Source organism: Panthera uncia, chromosome B4 (assembly GCF_023721935.1).
Source record: "Panthera uncia isolate 11264 chromosome B4, Puncia_PCG_1.0, whole genome shotgun sequence".
Lineage (NCBI taxonomy): Eukaryota > Metazoa > Chordata > Mammalia > Carnivora > Felidae > Panthera > Panthera uncia.
Window position 1 is genome coordinate 86,775,648 of NC_064809.1, and position 21,553 is coordinate 86,797,200.

General features: G+C 39.6%; 1 pseudogene; it reads left to right on the forward strand.

The window, feature by feature from the left end:
• The first annotated feature begins 3,545 nt into the window (after window positions 1-3,545).
• On the forward strand, window positions 3,546-4,575 carry LOC125919876 (protein FAM136A-like; annotated as a pseudogene).
• The last annotated feature ends 16,978 nt before the right edge of the window (window positions 4,576-21,553 follow it).

The following is a 21,553-nucleotide window of genomic DNA, read 5'->3' on the forward strand; positions in this document are numbered from 1 at the left end:
GGTTATTACCAAAAAGATAAGAAATAACAAGTGTTAGTAAGGACGTAGAGAAAAAGGAACCCACGTGCACTGTTAGTGGGAATGTAAATTAGGCAGCCACTATGGAAAACAATATGGCAGTTCCGCACAAAATTAAAAAGGGAACTACCACATGATCCAGCAATTTTACTTCTGGGTATTTATCCAAAGGAAACAAAAGCAATAACTCAAAAAGACATGTGTACCCCCCTGTTCATCGCAGCATTATTTACAGTAGCCAAGACATGGAAATGATCCAAGTTCCATCACTGGATGAATGGATTAAAAAAAAACTGTGGTATCCACACAATCTCACACACACACACACACACACACACACACACACACACACTCACACACACACAGCGGAATATTATTCAGCCATAAAAAAAGAAGGAAACCTTGCCATTTGTGACAACATGAATGGACCTTGAGGATATTATGCTATTATGCTAAGTGAAATAAGTAAGAAAAAGTTAAATACTATATAATCTCATTTGAAAAAATATTTGAACTCATAAATACAGAGAGTAGATTGGTGGTTGCCAGGGGTAGAATGGAGGGTGGGCAAAGTGGATTAAGGTGGTTGAAAGGTACAAACTTCCAGTTATAAAATAAGTCATAGAGATGTAATGTACAGCATGGTGACTGTATTATATATTTGAAAGTTGCTAAAAGAGTAGATCTTAAAAGTTCTCGACATCAGGGGAAAAAATTGTAACTGTGTGGTGATGGATGGTAACTAGACTTGTTATGGTGATCATTTCACAGTGCATACAAATATCAAATCAGTATATTGTATGCCTGAAACCAATGCAATCGTTATATGTCGATTATATCTCAATAAAAATAAATCAGTGACAAATAAAAAGAGAGTATACCATACAATGGAACATTTTGAAACCATAAGAAGGAATGAAGTACTGATTCATACTACAACATGATGAACTTTGAAAACGTTACGCTAAGTAAAATAAGGCAGACACATAAGGCCGTATGTTGTATGATTACTTACATGAAGTGTCCAGAACAGGCAAATCCGCAGAGAGAGAACATACATTTGAGGCTTCCAGGAGTTGCAGAGAGAGGGAGAAATGGGGAGAGAAGAGGTAGGAGATTTATTTGGGAGGATAAAACTTCCAGAATTAAACAGTGATGGTTGTACTTTTTAAATATGCTAAAAACTGCTGAATCATACCTTTTAATAGGGTGTATTTTATAGTATGTGAATTACAGCTCAATAAATTATTTTTAAAAGACTATACCAATATAGGAAATGTTTACAACATCATGTTGCAGAGAAAAGTAAGGAATAAAATTATATAAACAGTATAGGCTGCTTAAATAGATCTCAGACAGGATAGCTGACATCATAAAGCTTACTTGTTTTTTTCATACCATATCCATGCTCATTTCAGAGGAAAAAAGGAAACTTCTGCTAATTTCTGCCTGTTAGTAGAAAATTAGTTCTTCATCAGAGTAATAATATTCCTAAACTTGCCTAATTTCTAGAGATATTGATACTACCTAAAATTAAAAAACCATGTGTCTGAGGCTTGAGTTTTATTGTAGTCAATAAAACATCTTCAGGGCACTTGGGTCGCTCAGTCGGTTCAGCTCTGGACTCTTGATCTCACGGTTCATGAGATCAAGCCTTACATGGGGGCTCTGAGCTGACAGCCTAGGGCCTGCGTGGGATTCTGTCTCCCCCTCCCTCTGCCCCTCTCCTGCTAGTGCTCCCTCCCTCTCTGAAAATAAATATATAAACTTAAAAAAACAGAAATTCTGAGGGCACCTGAGGGTCTCAGTCAGTTAAGTGTGCCACTCTTGATTTCCACTCAGGTCATGACCTCACAGTTTGTGGGATCAAGCCTCACGTCGGACTCTGTGCTGACAGTACAGAGCCTGCTTAGGATGCTCTCTCTCCCTCTCTCTCTCTGCCCTTCCCCCGTACATGCTCGCTCACTCTCTCTCTGTCTCTCAAAATAAATAAACACTAAAGAAAAATTCCTATGTAGACGATCATATCATTAAATAAATAAATAAAAGCTCTTCATTTTATCTTTTTTAAGTTTTATTTATTTATTTTTGAGAGAGAGACAGAGAGAGTGAGTGGGGGAAGGGCAGAGAGAGAGGGAGAGAGAGAGAATCCCAAGCAGGCTCTGCGCTGTCAGCACGGAGCCTGACACAAGTCTGGAACTCACACACCGTGAGATCATGACCTGAGCCGAAACCAAGAGTCAGACTCTTAACCAACTGAGCCACCAAGGCGCCCCTTCATTTATTTTTTTTAAATTAAAGTGGTAGTCAAAGACTGCTTCTCTTTTTAAAATTATTTATTTATTTTTTTTATTAAGTAAACTCTACCCACAACATGGGTTTCAAACTCACGATGCTGAGATCAAGAGTTGCATGCTCTACTGACTGAGCCATCCAGGTGCCAAATACCTTCATTTTAAAAGAACATTTCCATTGAAACAGTTCTGTCAGAAGCTTTCCAATGCATCATAGTTGGTAGCTGCCGACGGAAGAAATATTTGAACAGAGATTTCCAGGAATCACAGAGCAAAACCATTCATGCAGTGACATGAAGAACTGACAAGTGAACCAACAGCACGGTTCACGTTACTTCATCAGAGTTTGTTGAGACGTCATTAAACTCCCAGATAGGCTTCAGACTTATCCCCAAGCACTCATTTCCTGGGAGTGAGTTGATAGGTTTAATTTTTCTGTGTGATTTTAAGAATTCAAGATATAGCCCAATGGATAAGAAAATGAATTTTAAGTACAAAATGTAAATTTCTCTAGGAACTGTTTTTCTATGTATTACTCTTTATGTGTGTTTCATTTACTACTTGGTTAGTAAATAAACTTTCATTGTTTAAATCAGTAAGGATAATATTCTTCATCAGAGATGCGTTCTATCTGGATTCAGATCCCAAATTCATCCTTGTGTAGCTGCACTTTGATCATGTACTTAACTTCAAGTTCTCAAGTTTCCTGATCCATAAAATGGGCAGTTATTCCTTTGAAGAATGCACATACACACATAAATATACTCTGTGTGTGTGTGTGCAGTTTCTTTGCATGGTGTGTATTCTTTTCCTTTGGGGGAGATGGATGTATATATTCACTTCTTTAAACCATTTAAAACTATGACAGGGAAAAGCACTAGTCGAAAAAAGAGACAAAAAATAGACTCTTAAATACAGAGAACAAATTGGTGGTTGTTGGGAGTGGGGGGTGGAGGCAGGGAAGACAATGGGGGAAATAGACAAAGGAGATTAAGAGTACATTTATTTATCTTGAACACTAAGAAATGTATAGAATTGAATCATTCGATTGCCCACTTGAATGTAATATAACACTGTCTGATAACTGTACTTGAATAAAAAAAGGAACAAAACATTAGTTATAGGTTGGGGGTAAGAGAATCCCTAGAGAAAATAAGAAGTATACGCAATGCTGAATGAGAACATCTGTCAAGGCAGAAGGCCTAGAGTACGTAGCAAATGAATACGGTAGAGATGTCCTGTGGAGAGAAGAAAAAGAACCTCCAGGTAGGGTAGAACCTCCAGCTAGGAGGACCCAGAGCCCAGTGTCCTGACTATTCCTCTACTTACCAGACACATACAAATGAGAATATTCAAAAACTTGACTCAAACCGGCCCCAAGGTCAAACGTCTTCATGAATACACCCTGAAGTCCTAGGGCTTGTCTCTGATTCCTTTGGCATCACTAAATCATCCAAGAACCAGTAAAGAGTTTCATAAGGGCTCTTGGGTGGCTCAGTCTGATAAGCCTCTGACTTCAGCTCAGGTCATGATCTCATGATTCATAAGTTCAAGCCCCAGTCCAGCTCTGTGCTGACAAATCGGAGCCTGGAGCCTGCTTCAGATTCTGAGTCTCCCTCTCTCTCTGCCCCTCCCCAACTCATGCTGTGTGTGTGTCTCTCTCTCTCAAAAATAAAAATAAACGTTAAAAAATTTTTTTAAAGTTTCATAAACTTCCTCTTCCTTTTCTCTCCTCTCTCCTTTTGTTTTCCTCTAAATGTGTAGAATATAATGAATGAAACACCTTTTAAGGAAACTCAGAGTCTCTGCCTTTGCATTCTCAATGGTCTTTGTACAGAACTGACTTTCGAGGTGGAAACAAAAAGGAATCTTAAGTAAAGTTTAGTTTTAAAACTTCAAACCCGGTAGCACGGGATCACCACTGCACAGCTACAGCAGCTGCAGGTGCAGGAGGTGGTGAACTCCACAGTGCAGGGTCTGGAGAGACAGAACTTCCAGAAGGTGCAGTGTCCACTGTTGTGAGGACTGCCAGGTGGCCATGCAGCAGGTGCACCAGTGCAGTGAGTGCTGCCATATGCCTCCGGCTCAAGCCCAGGCCCTGGTGACCAGTGAGTTGGAGAAGTTCTAGGACTGCCTGGCCTGGTGCACCATGCATTGCATCAACAAAGCCAAAGATTCAATAGATGCGGGAAGTAAAGAGCTTCAGGTGAAGTGGCAGCTGGAGAGTTATGTGGCCAAGTGTGTGGATGACCACATGCACTGAGAAGATGAAGGAGTTTCTCCTGTCCATTTGGAAATAGAAGTCTTTGCAATGGCCATTGGAGTGGACAGCAGGAATCTATTTAAAAAGAGAAATGGGGGGGGGGGGGCGCCTGGGTTGCTCAGTGGGTTGAGCATTGGACTTTGGCTCAAGTCATGATCTTGAGGTTCGTGGGTTTGAGCCCTACGTCAGGCTCTGTGCTGACAGCTCACAGTCTGGATCCTGCTTCAGATTCTGTGTCTCCCTCTCTCTCTGTGCCCCTCCCGCACTCATGCTGTCTCTCTAAACAAACAAACAAACATTAAAAAGAGAAATGGGAGCTTTGGTCCTTCAAGTGAATTTATGAGGAAATTAGGGATGGCAGCAAGTTTGAGGCATGTGTCACTTTGCTCCAGACACTGGTTCCTTTATGTTTCAACCCTAGAAAGTGAAATGAGAAACACTGGTGCTAACATTTGGGACAGAGATAGCATAGAGAGTTTTTGGTAGCCTAAATTTCACATGCTTGTCCTGAAACTAGGGATCTCAGTCGTGCCAAGCCAGAGCCCTCCAAGGTTCCAGATCTTTCTTAGTATACAGGTACCAACAAGCTGGTGGGTTCCTCTAACCTTCCTATGATCAGGTGGTCTGAGCAGAAGTGCTTCTGTTTGTTGCCAACCTCCTGTTTATCAGAAGGATCTCTAAATCATTTTCCATAAGCTGATAAAATGCATGGGGTCACAAATGTAGAAGGGAAAAAAGGTTTCTTGGTCTTTGCTTTGCTTGGTTTTGTTTTATATACAAGGACTTGAAGTTGATTTAAGATGCAGAGTTGGGAGAGGTAGTTTGGATAAGAACTTTGAACCGTTCTTGTGGATATCTGTTTCTGACCATCAACTGTGGATATGCATTTCTTAACATACACATTACACCTTTCAGCTAGGAGACCCTGCAAAACCAAGAGAGGCGATGTTACACCGGGTATGGGAAGCCACCTTCCCTCTCTCTGGCTGCCATGGTGGGCCGTGAGGCTATCTACAGCAGAGCGACAGGACAATCTTGCCGTGACACTCCCCCTTGAAGGGAAAGGGGGTTTTGGCTGCCCTATATACCAGTATCCAAGAATGATCATTGAAGGAGGAACTGTTGCCTTCTTAAGAGAATTATTAAGTACCGGATTTGGGAAAACCTGGTTTTTATAGAACAGAATGGAATGAAAGCCTACACTCAGTATTGCTTATTTTGCCCCCTGAAATAACAAAACCCTGATGAAACAATCTCTTGGCAACAGGAAGGTCAAAGGAGAAACAGTAGGCAACTCAGGGGTGAGCTGTGATTCCTTTAAAGCAAAAGGGGCAACCTCCCCCATTACCAAATGCCACTTTTGCCTGGGGCCTTTGCAGCAAGCAGTGTTCCTGCCTCAGCTCTAGCACCTTTTCATTTTGATAAGCACCTTATTGTCTTTTTACCAACTTATTACTTGAAATGGTAATATAGCCTGTGTTTGGTGATTCAAGGCCTTGATCTATTTTCCTAGTGGTTCAGTTTTTAAAAAATGAATAAGGTTTACTTTTTCCTCCAAAAAAAAAAAATTCAAAACCAATGCAGTTGTCATGAGTATTGAATGCAATGATTTATTTGAAGCACTTAGCAGGATGTATAAACATCCAACTAATGCTAGTTGTTGTTGTTAGTTTTTGTACTATGCTCAGGGTATTAAGTGACCTCCTGGTTCCCTGAAAAAAATAAGTCCCCCATCATACGGAAGTCACTTACTCTCTTTGCATTAGATATATGAGAAAGTATTTTTCTTTTCCTGTTCAAAACCCTAGGGAAATTAACTCCTTTAGGTGGGCTATGGAAGTCTAGAGTCTCAGATACAAAGACTCCTTCTAGTAGAGATTTAAGGCGTTAATTACCTCTATTGAAAACTTTGTTAGTAATGTAAAATCCATTTATACAAATGCAAGTCTTTTGCCTGGACACAGGATGGAAAAAAAAATGTCATATTATTATTATGTATTATAAATACGCAAATCTATTTTACTAGCTTTGTGGTTTCTTTGAAGTGATTTTTAAATATACTGAGAAAACTTTTTCCTTTCTATAGACTCATAAATATATAACACTCAGGTACTCATATGGTGTATTATTTATGGTTAAATTTATGATAGGATTACCCTTTTATTGCTTCCTTGTGAATTAATTTCCATATACTACTGAATAGTATTCTTTTCTATTACAGTGATTTGCTTTAGGCTATGAAATGTATTTTGTAAGGAACAAGATGGTGAAATATGCTTCAAACATACCATACTGTATTTTTCAATTCATAGTTAAGTTATAACATAAAGTCCCTGGTATTAAGACACCGAATGATTTAGTGAGAAAAATCTGAGATTCCTAGTCTGGATTTGAATTTGAACTGAATTACTTAACTTCTGAGTGGCCTAAAGCAAGTTCCTTGGTCTTGTTTTGCCTCTGTTCTCTCATTCCTTTTTCCTGGATCCATGCAAAATTGAAAATAATTAACAAGGCGTTTAAAAACAATTCAATTAATCAATTGTAGTGGACTCTGTATGATTTTGAGGGCTGAAAGATTTGCTTCCCAACACCTATTTCTCCTTTCTAACAGCACCCAAATTTCATTCTGAGGAGCTCTAGCCCATTGTGTATGGTCTGGTGGGGCTCTATTTAGATTCCCTTGCTTCCCCTAGACAAAGGACATACCAACGCCCCACGATGGGCCAAAGATTCTCTCCCTGAGTGGGTGAAATAGAAACTGGATACGTTTACCATTTGATTTTTCCCCGAGGAACAGGGTCCTGAACACATTTGTTGTACAATAAGCCCCATGTTGTGCTTCCCACCTCAAGAGGAGCCCTGGATGAACCTGTTTCCAGCTTAGTTTCTCAGCTTCCCATAAATTACGTGAGCATGCGAGAATCTCCGTAGATTCCTTCCTGCTTAGGTTGGCCAGAATCACCTATTTCTGTTGTTTACAACAAAAGAGCCCCCATGAAGAGGTCAGTCTAATTCTATTGAAGGTTTTCTCAGAGCAGGCACTAAGCAGGGCATTGTGAGGGCTACAACAATTCTTCAAGCATAGTGACTATTTCTAACTCACTGGGGAAACAGGTCCATAAAAAGAAAGTACTGTGTAAGGCAATGGATAATAAGCACCAAATGAGTAGGAAAAACAATCCTGGAGAGGCAGTGCTTTATTGTGGTAAAAATATCCTGCTGGAACTAGATATTGTGCATCTGAGCCTCAACTCTGCCACTTTTTACCTGTGATGGGCACATTTCTCAGACTCGCCCCTTCTCTCCTGCTGTAGTTAATAAGATAGCAGATTTTGGGGGGCATCTGGGTGGCCCAGTCAGTTAAGCATCCAGCTTCAGCTCAGGTCATGATCTCACAGTTGGTGAGTCGAAGCCCCACGTCAGGCTCTGTGGTGACAGTCCAGAGCCTGGAGCCCACTTCAGATTCTTTGTCTCCCTCTCTCTGCCCCTTCCCCACTCTCGCTCTGTCTCTCTGTCTCTGTCTCTCTCTCTCTCTCAAATATGAGTAAACATTTAAAATTTTTTTAATTAAGTATCAAAACTCTAAGGTTCTTAATAGTTTTCTTTAAAGCAGGTAGTAGACTGGGCATTAAGAACAAAAACCAGAAACACTCCTTTTCCAAGAGAATGCTTCATTTCTTCATCTGCCTCCATGTACCGAGAAAAATTTTAAAGAGAGTCAAAGGCAAAGGACAAAGGGTCTTTACTTCAGGGTCGTGGCATGAGAGACAGAACCCCCTCCCCAACCAACAACCCTCCTCAAACACACTCTCCATGCTTCTTCCTGGCTCTCCCAAGCAGCAGAGCAGGTAAGTGAGATGCTCTCAGGATCCAGAATGGAAGGACTGATGAAGCTGCTCCACCTTGAGACCGTTCACACACTGCTTTTGTCCCCTGAAGCTGTTGCAGATGGACTCCATTCAAGCTTCGTGGGAATGCTTTGCCATAGAGACTGCATCTGCTTTCCTGTGGCCTGGCATACTCTTACCTCAGATTTCCAGATAGCTCAGTCCCTCAGCTCCTCCTTACTTGAATGTCACCATCTTGTCAAGGCCTTTTCTGGTCACCCTATTTAAAAATTTCAGTCCCCTATCTATCTATCCATCCATCCATCCATCCATCCATCCATCCTGTTTCTTCCTTATCCCCTTTTCCTGTTTTATTTTTCTCCATAGTACCATCGCCATCTGCCCTGTCGTCCAGACCATTCTCCACATCCACCCCCAACCTTCTCAGCCCTGCTTTGTCACAAGAAGGCTGACCAGTGGACTCTATCTGAAACTTCCTTTGTCCTCTGACTTCCTTTGTTGGGTTTGAACAATGGGAGGCAGCAGGAGGAGATCTGGGGGGAGAAGTGGTTGGGGATTTATGGTCCCGGCTCCTTCCTGCTAAGTCCCTGTGCATGGGCTGCCTTCCTTAATGAAGATCACAGCTCCTATCAGGTGGCCCTCTCCATTCAGCTTTCCTCTCTGGGTTCTGGTGAATTCTCCATCACCTTACCTTACAGGTCTCAGGGTGTTAGGACCTCCCCACCGCTGCTAACTCCAAGGCACAATGCATCCTTTGCTCTTGTAACCCTGCTTCATTTTGTTAATTATTAACCTTTACTAAACTCTTTATTAATTATCTATTAATTATATTAATTATTGATTTTTGTTGAACACTTCTGACATCGCCCATTTTGACTGACTTTTTTACTTTCGTAACTGCTGCATCATCTGACATCCTATACATTTTACTTAATTTTTACTGTTTCTCTCCCACTAGAACATAGGATCCATGAGGTCAAGAATATTTGTCTCTTATAGAACAAACCAAGGGTTGTGGGAGGGGAGGTGGGTGGAGGATGGGCTAAATAGGTGATGGGGATCAAGGAGGGCACTTGTTGTGATGAGCACTGGGTATTGTATGTAAGTGATGAATCACTAAATCCTACACCTGAAACTAATATGTATGTAAACTATATGTTAACTAACTGGAATTTAAATCAAAACTTGGAAGAAAAAAAAAAAAGAATATTTGCCTCTTTTATATACTTCTATATTCCCAGAACTTACAACAGAACATGGCACATAATCAGAGCAGAATAAATAGTTGTTAGGTACGTGATTGAATAATGACTGAATGTATGACCTAGGAAGAGACATGTAAAGTCAAGTCTGTAGATCTTTATCTTCTCTATATACAGGGTTCCTGCCTTTACAGATGGTGTTCCCTTCCTTCCTTCCTTCCTTCCTTCCTTCCTTCCTTCCTTCTTTCCTTCCTTCCTTCCTTCTTCTCTTCCTTCCTTCTTCCCTTCCTTCTTTTCATTCTTTCATTCTTTCGTTCTTTATTTCTTTTGGTGTCAAAAGCAAATGTTTTCTCTAGGTGGATGGGCATTATTTCAGCTCCCAATTCATACTTAACATTTTTACATAACATCATCTAGGAACATCTTAGAGAATACACATAAGTAAACCCATATATTTATAATCTGACATAGCTTTTTACTTCATAATGTTCATAAACAACATTGCTAAGCCAGAGGTAAAATCATGTAAAAACATTTTTTTTTAATCTTTATTTATTTTTGAGAGAGAGAGAGAGACAGAGCATGAATCTGAAGCAGGCTCCAGGCTCTGAGCTGTCAACACAGAGCCCAATGCAGGGCTCGAACTCACGGACCACAAGATCCTGACCTGAACCGAAATCAGACACTTAACTAACTGAACCACCCAGGTGCCCCAGAGGTAAAATCATTTGAAAACAAAGAAAAGAATTGGGCTCTGGGCTGGCAGCGTGGAGCCTGCTTGGGATTCTCTCTCTCCCTCTTTGCCCTTTCCCTTCTCTTGCTCTCTCTCTGTCTCTCAAAATAAATAAATAAACTTTTTAAAGAACAAATAAATAAAAATAAAACAAGACAAAGAGCAGTCCAGCAATGAGGAGAAAATTGCCAACCAAACCTGACATCTGGATGGGCAATAACATATAACCCTGAAGCATAGATTCCAGTATTTCGTTTCATTTATTCATTTATTATTTATTTATTTATTTGTTTGTTTGTTTATTTATTTATTTATTTTAGAGAGAAAGAGAGTGTGCAAGAGTGGAGGAGAGGGGGAAAGGGGGAGAGAGAGGATCTTAAGCAGGCTCCACCCTCCATGCAGAACCTGACACGGGCTCAATCCTGCGACCCTGGGATCATGACCAGAGGCAAAATCAAGAGTGGGAAGCTCAACTAACTGAGCCACCCAGGTGCCCCTCATTTTAAAAACATTAACTATAATATAAGCCTCATGAGAAAAACACTTACAGCTAGCACATATTAGACGCTCAGTAAGTATTTGCTAATGTCATAAATGATAGTCACTCTGTACTAAGGAAATATTTGGAAATGACAGAAATATTTGTGATTGGATAATTGTTGCAACACTTTGCTCCCTCCTTGTAATGGAATATTATGCCCCCACTCATTGTCATGTGAAGTATATCCTATGGAAGAAGCAGTCCTCATCTCATTGATTCTGAGGATAGCGATGTGGTGTGGAAATACTTTGGCCTATGGGATGTGAGCAGAAGCAGCATTGTGCAAGTTCTGAGTACAACCTTTAAGTATGATTTCTCGTTTCAGCATGGTTTGCTGTTGCTGTATTCTGCCATGAAAAAAAACAGCATGTGCAGGGGCACCTGGCTGGCTGAGTCAGGAGAGCATGAGACTCTTGATCTCAGGGTTGTGGGTTCAAGCCCTGTGTTGGGTGTAAAGGTACTTAAAAGTAAAATTTTAAGGGGCGCCTGGGTGGCTCAGTCAGTTGAGCGTCCGACTTCAGCTCAGGTCATGATCTCGCGGTCCGTGAGTTCGAGCCCCGCGCGTCAGGCTCTGTGCTGACAGCTCAGAGCCTGGAGCCTGCTTCGGATTCTGTGTCCTCCTCTCTCTCCACCCCAGCCCTGCTTGTGTTCTGTCTCTCTGTGTCTTTCAAAAATGAATAAACATTTTTAAAAAAAATTTTTAAGTAAAATTTTAAAAGGAAGGAAGGGAGGGAGGAGGGGAGGGAGAGAGGGAGGGAGGAAGGAAGGAAATTAGAATATGTGTAGATAGAAGAGGCTCACTCAGACCAGTCCCAAACCAAGAAGACACATAGAGCCAATCCTCAGTCTACTGGCAGCCTAGAACCACAGAGCCACAGCGGATCAAAAGCAACATGTATATGGACCACAGATACATGTAGGATGTTTGTTATGCAGGATTACCACTGCAAATACAGAAGCCGGTACCCAGAAATGGGGTGTTGATGGGATAAAACCCTAAACTATATGGATGGAGGAGGGGTAAGGACATAGTTACAGGAAACAGAAAAATGACAACCCATATTATTTAATGACACAACATTTCATAAAATTATCATGCATATTAGCTTTCTATCCTGAGATGAGCTTTCAAGACAAGCTTGTTGTTGCCATTTTTACACCAGTGAGTCAACCCTTCCTGACACCATTTCGTAGCAAATTGATTTCCTGTCTCTTAAAGTATTTTCATTTTACTGGTATACACAGAATGGTGATAGTACTGTGTGTTATTTAGGAATCAATCTGTCATTGAGACTGAAAGTGGATGTATAATAATTGCCCATCCCATGAAGGCATTTTTAATGTTCACCAAAAAATCCATTTCTGTGCAATATTCTAGAAGTAATGCTGTGTAGTGGGTGTTTGCATCCATTTGAAGATGCTGAATATATAATTGCCTTTTTTTTAATATTAGAGAGACAGTGGGCAGAGGAGAGGGACAGAAGGAGACAGAATCTTAAGCAGGCTTAACGCTCAGCACAGAACCCAACATGGGGCTCAATCTCATGAATCCTGGGGTCGTGACCTGAGCCAAAATGGAGTCAGATGCTCAACTGACTGAGCTACACAGGTTCCCCCATGCATTAATTCATTTAATCCTACACTGAGGTAGAAGGTATTTATTATCTCCATTTCATAGCTGAGAAAACTGAGGCATAAAAAGATTAAGTTCAGAGAAACAGCAATGGTTGGATCTGGATTTGAACCCAGCCAGACTGGCTTCTGAGCCTGCATCTTACTCACTCATTCCCCACCCTACTGCCTCTGAGGATGAATGAGGCCCTGCTCCTGTCCTCCAGGAGCCTACAGTTCAGTAGTGAACACAGACAACAACTACAGTATAGTGTGATGTGTGCCATATTAGCTATACAAGGAACAGGATTAGAAAGGAGAAATTAAATTTCTAGAATAGTAGGGAAGACTCCGCAAAGAAAGTGACACCAACTTGATTATCATAAATAAAATTCATATTTGAAATTCTGTTTAGGGGCGCCTGGGTGGCTCAGTCGATTAAGCAACCAACTTCGGCTCAGGTCATGATATCGCATCTGTGAGTTCAAGTCCCACGTTGGGGTCTGTGCTGACAGCTCAGAGCCTGGGTCCTCCTTTGGATTCTGTGTCTCCCTCTCTCTCTCTCTGTCCCTTCCCTGCTCACACTCTGTCTCTCTCTCTCTCTCTCTCTCTCTCTCTCTCTCTCAAAAATGAACATTTAAAAATACATTTTTTTCATTCTATTTAAACTCATTTCATGTACCTAACTTAATTGGCTTTGGTCACCAAGCAATAATTTATAACACTAAACTATATATTACTTGATCCCAGGGCACAAAATTCAACTAGTTAAGTAATTATGTTTTCAAAAATACAACAGAAATTAGAAGAATAAACTAAGTCTTTTAAAAATGCATGAACTCTCCACCATTCCCATGAACAAAACAGGAATGATGTGAAAATGAGAGACTACAACACAGAGGTTTATGTACCTGAACAAGGTAATAATCCAAATCTGATGCAAAATTGAAATGGGACTGGGTTTTGTTACCTTGATATAATTCTCCATTTGGTGTTGTATATATTCTAACCCAGACTTGGTCACTGTAGAGGAAAATGATGTTGAACAAAGTATCTCTGATGGTTATAGAAGTAGAAACCTTGGCTTCTAGGTTAAGGAATTCACTTTACACTGAATCTTATGCTACAATAAGCAAATTCAGACATTTTTCTCTAAACGGAGCAAGGAGTGAGCTCCATTTCTTCATAACTGGAAGTGACAAGTGAAATAAAGTTAATTTAATAAGAAATAAGTATGATGGGAGAAGAATACAAATAGGGCTCATTAGGGAAAGTATTACCATGCAATTAATTTTAATGGACTTATTCACACTCCAAGGAGTTTAAAGCACTAGATTATTTCCTATGAAAAGTTCTGAGAATAGTAAATCAGGTTGAGAATTTAATTTTGGGGCACCTGGATGGCTCAGTCAGTGGAGCATGCTACTCTTGATCTCAGGGTTGTGAGTTCAAGCCCCACGTTGGGTGTGGAGATTACTTTAAAAAATAAAATCCTTTAAAAAAAAAAAGGAAGAGAAAATTTAATTTTTGAAACTACATTGAGCAAAGACCAAATATCCATGTTAATCAATTAGAATAAATTGTATTTGGCTCAGTGGTCAGGCAATAAATTGCTTTGTTTACAACACTAATTCATTTGTGAGAAGATGGCATTAAGTGCAAAGTAATTGATGAAAGCAAATGCAGAAAAAGGAACCGAAAAAAAAAAAAAAGTGGGAAAAGACCCAACTGAATTAGAACAGAAAATGTTCTTCCCCGAAAGACACTACTATGGTTCTCTGTCCTGCGGATTGCCCTTACCCCAGATCCACCCAAACAATCCTACTCCTTCACATCCCAGCTCCAAAGCCACGAATCTAGTAATTATTCTCTAATGCCTTCTTTCTTCTTTGTGCTCCTTCAGCTACAGATAACATTGTTACCTTGCATTCTCATTAATTTTGTTTGTATTTATCAGCCCAACCTAAAGCACAATGTGATATGCCTTTAGGATATTATCATGCAATTGAGAGCTAGATGGAACCTTAAATATTCATTGGTCTAATACTTTGGCAACAGGGTTCAGCAGATCCCAGACTAGAAATCAGGATTAGTGTAGGGTTATTGGACTCTTGGCACTCAATGGAAAGAGGGTTGTTCTGTAGAGTGAATTAAAAAGAACTGAAACTTTCTTTTTATTGTTTTGTTTATTTTAAGAAATCTCTACATCCAGTGTGGGGCTGAACTCATGATCCCGAGATCAAGAATCATACACTCTTCAGATTGAGCCAGCCAGGTGCCCCAAGAATTAAAACCTCCAAAATGTGTATTTCTCAGTGACTAGATACAAATTTACATCTATATTGACATGGGGCTGTGTCAAGAATCTCTTGTGGGGTGTCTGGGTGGTTCAGCTGGTTAAGTACCAACTTTTTATTTTGGCTCAGGTCATGATCTCCAGGTTTGTGAGTTTGAGCCCCTCTTTGGGCTCTATGCTTGCAGTGTGGAGCCTGCTTGGGATTTTCTCTCTCTCCCTCTCTCTGCCCTTCCCACGCTCGCTCTCTCTCTCTCTCTCAAAATACATAAACTTAAAAAAATTCCCCATTTTCTTGGGGAAATGAAGAAGTAGTATCATTGGTAGCTATTTTAGTTATTGATGGTGAATGTTTTAAAGGTCTGGGATGACTTAGCTTACAGGATTGTTGGGTGCTTTATGATATGACACACATATGACATGAGAGCCCCATAGTGGACTAAAGATAACAGCAATCTTTTATTCTCTTACATATCATAGAAATAACTAGATACGACAAATAAAAATCATTCCTTTACAAATCAGTGTTGACTACATATAGAACCTTGTTACTGAGCAGAGAGTGTTCGAAATGATCGATTCTTTTTGAATCATCTGTTTCCATGAGTTGCTACACAAGAGTTTGGTTTTTGTCTTGAGTGTGGGAGGGTATGGAAGAAGGATGAAAGTTCTGGGGAGAGGTGAGACACGGATGGTGGAAAAGGATGGGATGAGAGCGACTGCCGGTGGCTTGGAGAGCTGAATTTGATCCTTTGTGGGGGTAGATTCTTAAGAAGCTAATTTAATGAATGGCTTCATGAATCTCTGAGAGGAAGGAGAGAAGGTTTGGTGATGTGTCGACAAAATGTTGAACAGCACTTATAGAAGGCCATGCCAGATCCTCACTCTACCACGGCCTTCGTGCAGTTTGGAGTACCCTGAGACTCAGACATTACCAATGGATGATCTGGAAATCACCCTTCTCAAAAAGGCACTGGCAAAAAGAACTGGTGTTGAAGCACGTTGGCAAGAAGAGACCGTGGAAAACTGGAGCAGACTCATTGAAGAGAACACCTGAGATGTCTCCCCACTTCACCCCTGGGGGATATCAGAAATAATAGGCAGAATAATTATCAGAAATAATAAAAATCAGAGATTTTGCAGGGTTGTGGGTAGGACTCATGGTGAGCAAGGAATAAGAGCCGTCGTAATTGGAGCACTTGTGTGGCCTTGTTTGTGCTCATAGGCTGGTAAGAGCATTTGGGTCATGTTCTCATTCAATGGATAATAAAACTGGTCAAAAGACCTTAAGTGACCTGCCCAGGATTTCATAGCAAGCTAATGACAGTTAGAACCAGCTTCTCCCCTGATCTCCTGGAAAACCATAGCATTCATATGGGGTTGCCAGCTAGAATACAATGATTTTTTTTCCTCTAAAATTGTATATCCATGTAAATCACTAGAGGCTAATAAGTGCTTTGTTTTTCTACTGTGAACAACTAGAAGCCTTTGCTTCAAATGGGTTATTAAAATTAACATAACACTTTACCCTTGAGATTCAGAAAACTGAATAGAATTCCCGACCTTACTATTGATACAAATATTTAAAGGGGCGCCTGGGTGGCTCAGTCGGTTAAGCGGCCGACTTCAGCTCAGGTCATGATCTCGCGGTCTGTGAGTTCGAGCCCCACGTCAGGCTCTGTGCTGACAGCTCAGAGCCTGGAGCCTGTTTCAGATTCTGTGTGTCTCCCTCTCTCTCTGCCCCTCCCTTGTTCATGCTCTGTCTCTCTCTGTCTCAAAAATAAATAAACGTTAAAAAAAAATTTTTTTTTCAAAAACAAATATTTAAATAAATCTACTAATATTTATTGATTCTAATGATGACTCACTAACACACCACTAGGAAAACGAATTTCTCTACCTTAATTTTATATGATATGGCCTCAGTCTTGTGCTTTTGTGTCCTTTGATCTGAATTTACAGTCTTTCCCTCTCCTTTGGCACTTGAGCCATCAGTTACTTGCAGTTTCCAGTGTACCTCCATCTGGTAGCTTTCCTTGAACCGCATTCAAATTTTCCACTTCCTATTTGATAAGAGTTAGGAAATCAGTCGAGAAAGTAGTTGAATTGCACATAAATGGAAAATGAACGGGAAAGCACTCTATCAGAAGTAGGATACAGTTTCTGTAGTGCTTAGATTGAATGGTATCCTCTTTGGCAGCTCAGAAATTTTTATGGAGGCATTCCTACCACTGGGTTGCCTCCAACAAGGTTGAGCTGCCAAGATAAGTGATTTTCACCTAAGAAAAGTACTGGCACATAGAATACTCTAGACATAGGATATGAGCCCCGCTGCTAAACATTATAACAATTCTAGGTTAGGAAGCTTGATTATACAAATAGGCCATTATGATGTTACTTAGAACAAAGTAAAATTTGGAAATCACTTAAATATCAAAAAATGAGGAACGGTCAGTGTGCCTGGGTGGCTCAGTCCATTAAGCGTTCGACTTCGGCTCAGGTCCTGATCTCATGGTTCATGAGTTCAAGCCCTGCGACAGGCTCTGTGCTGACAACTCGGAGCCTGGAGCCTGCCTCAGATTCTGTGTCTCCCCATCTCTCTGCCCCTCCCCCACTCACTCTCTGTCCCTCTCTCTCTGTCTCTCAAACATAAATAAACATTTTAAAAATTTTAATAAATAAGGAATGGTTAAATAAATTGTTACATCCATGCAACGTATAACCATAGCTTAAAATCCATTTATAAGGCATTAGTTATAACTTGAGAAAATATTTTTGTTATCAAATAAAGAGAATTTAAAATACCATATGACAATAACAATAGCTAACCATTACTGAACGTCTACTACATATCAAGCACTGTTCCAAGAGCTTTACATGTAGAAGTGTTTCAACTATGGGGGAAAAATGGGACCAGAAATTCACCAAAAGCATTAAAAAGTGATTGTTTCCAGGTGATATAGTTATGACTAATCTTATTTATTCTTTCTGCTTTTTAGAATTTTCAAATTCTTCCTAATAGCTTTATTTAATGGCCATGCATTACTATATCAATGAGGGAAATATTTGTATTTTAAAGTTCATTATCATTCCAAAAAAACTGGAGCCACACAAACCACAGCAGAACAGATTCTTATCTCATCTCCCCTTAATATAAGGCCAAAAAAGCCCAAAGTACACAAGTTTTCAATTACTTACATATATTTTGGTACTCCCAGGGCAAGTAATCAACAAGAGTATGTCCCTATACTGTTTTATTTCCTCTGTAAAACCTGATATAGTAGTAACTCAAAAGACCTATTTCATATTATGACAAACTATATGCCAACAGTTTGGGCAATCTAGAAGAAATGGATAAACTCCTGGAAACACATGACCTCCCAAAAGTGACACTGGTAAATAGAAAATTTGAACAGACCAGCAATAAAACTGAATCAGTAATCAAAAACTCCCAGCAAACAAGAGTCCAGGACCAGATGGCTTCATAAATGAATTCTACGAAAGATTTAAAGAGGAATTAATACCTATCCTTCTCAAACTGTTCCAAAAAATTAGAGAGGAAGGAAACCTTCCTAATTCATTCTATGAAGCCAACATTACACTGATACCAAAACCAGATAAAGACACCATAAAAAGAGGAGAACTACAGGGCAATATCTCTGATGAACTTAGATGAAAAAACCCTCAACAAAATATTGGCAAAAACTATTACTCAGCCATAGAAAAGAATGAAATCTTGCCATTTAAGATGATGTGGATGGAGCTAGAGAGTATTACGCCAAGCCAGAGGAAGACAAAAACTATATGATTTCACTCATATGTGGAATTTAAGAAACAAAACAAGTGAGCAAAGGGAAAAAGAAGAGAGATAGAGGCAAACCAAAAAACAGTCTTAACTATAGAGAACAAACTGATGGTTACCACAGAGGAGGTTGGGGGGGGGGGTCGTTAAATAGGTGATGGAGATTAAGGAGTGCGATTGTTGTGATGACACCAAATGTTGTACCAAAAGTGTTAAATCACTGCATCATACACCTGAAACTAATATTACACTGTATGTTAACTAACCGGAATTTAAATAAAAACTTTAAAAAAAGTCATTCACCATGATCAAGTGGGATTTATTCTGGGATGCAAGCATGGTTCAATATGTGTAAATCAATCAACATGATACATTGCATCAACAAAAGAAAGGATAAAAACCATATAATCATTTTAATATGTGCAGAAAAGGCATTGGACAAAATACAACCTCCATTCATGATAAAAATCCTTAACAAAGTAAGTTTAGAAGGAACATACCTTAAAACAATAAGGGCTATATATGAAAAACCCACAGCTAACATTATACTCAATGGTGGAAAAACTGAGAACTTTTCTCCTAAGCTCAGGAACAAGACAAGGATATCCACTCTAACAACTTTCATTCAACATAGTGCTGAAAGTCCTAGCTACAGCAATCAGACAAGAGAAAGAAATAAAAGGCATCCAACTTGATAAGGAAGAAGCAAAATTTCCATTATTTGCAGATGACCTGATACTATATATCAAAACCCTAAAGACTCCACTAAAAACTACTAGAATTCATAAATGAATTTAGTAAGGTCACAGGATACAATATCAATATACAGAAATCCCTTGCATTTCTATACACTAATATTGAAGTAACAGAAGAAGAAATTAAGAAAACAGTCCCATTTACAGTTGCATCCAAAATAGTAAAATACCTAAGAATAAACTTAAACAAGGAGGTGAAATACCTATACTCTGAAAACTATAAAACATTGATGAAAGAAATTGAAGATGGCACAACAAATAGGAAAATATTCCATGTTCATGGATTGGGAGAACAAATATTGTTAAAATGTCCATCTTACCCAAAGCAATCTACAGATGTAATGCAATTTCTGTCAAAAATACCAATAGCATTTTTCACAGAAGTAGAACAAACTGTCCTAAAATTTATATAGAACCACAAAAGACCCTGAATAGCCAAAGCAATCCTGAAAAAGAAGAACAGAACTGGAGGTATCACAATCCCAGGTTTCACAATATATTATAAAGCTGTAGTAATCAAAACAGTATGGCACTTGCACAAAAATAGACACATGGATCAATAGAACAGAATAGAAAGCCCAGAAATAAACCCATGATTATGTGGTCAATTAATCTTTGACAAAGGAAGCAAGAATATGGAATGGGAAAAAGACAGTCTCTTGAACAAATGGTGCTGGGAAAACTGGACAGCCACATGCAAAAGAATAAAACTAGACCACTTTGTTACACTATACACAAAAATAAACTCAAAATGGATTGAAGACCTAGATGTGAGACCTGAAACTATAAAAATCCTAGAAGAGAGCACAGGCAATAATTTCTCTGCCCTGGGCCATAGAAATGTTTTTCTAGATTATGTCTCCTGAGACAAGGGAAACAAAAGCTAAAATAAACTGCTGGGACCAAATTAAAATAAAAAGCTTCTGCAAAGCAAAGGAAACAATCAACAAGACTAAAAACCTACTGAGTGGGAGGAGACATTTGCAAATGACACACCTCGCCTGTATCAGAATGGCTAAAATCAAAAACGCAAGAAACAACAAGTGTCGGTAAGGAAGTGGAGGAAAAAGGAGCCCTCTTGCACTTTTGGTGGGAATGCCAACTGGTGCACTCACTGTATGGAGTCTCCTCAAAATGTTAAAAATAGAAGTACCATATGATACAGTAATCACACTACTGGGTGTTGACCCGAAGAATACAAAAGCATTAATTCAAAAAGATACATGCACCTATGTTTATTGCAACGTTATTTACTTTTTTTTAGAGAGAGAAAAAGCACAAGCAGGGGAGAGGGACAGAGGAGGAGAGAGAGAGTATCTTAGCAGTCTCCACGTTCAGCGTGAAGTACGACACAGGGCTCGATCCCACAACCCTGGGACTGTGACCCGAGCCAATGAGTCAGGAGCTCAATTGACTGAACCACCCAGGTGCCCCTATTGTATCATTATCTACAATAGTCAAACTATGGAAGCAGCCCAAGTGTGCATCGATTGATGAATGGATAAAGAATGATATATACACACAAAGTAATATCACTCAACCATAAAAAAAAAAAGAATGAAATCTAGCTATTTGAAATAACAAGGATGGATCTAGAGAGTAAAATGCTTTCTTAGCAACTTAAAGTATATAATACAGTATTGTCAACTCTAAATTTCTAAGGCAGCTCACTCATTTTGACATTTGAAGGAAGAGTCACCACAAAGGAAGGGCCACAAGTTCTGAAGCCAAAGAGATGAAGGGAATTGTCTCAGAAAAAAAAAAAAATAATGAGCAGACATGAGTCGGTCCTATAAATCCACCCTAGGGTAGCCTTAATTTCCTATTCATGCCATGCCAATATCTAACGCCAACAACGCTACCAGGAGAAAAGCAGCTCGGAACGTTACTCTAGATGGACCAGGCTGATAACACCTGAACCCACTTGATCGATCATGACAGTACAAAAAGAGAAACGTCCCATCATTTTATGCCTCCTGACTTGCTGCAATCAGAAGTACCACCTATATTCTCGCCAAAAATCAAATCGGAATCAGATCTCTACTTCTGTGTGTTTGAAATTTTCCACCATGAAACATTTGTAAGGAATATTGGCAAGTTGACTGAAACTTTTAAGAGGACTTGAAGTGAGCCTCAGTGGCTCAGGCGGTTGAGCATCCAACCCTTGATTTCAGTTCTGGTCCTGATCTCACA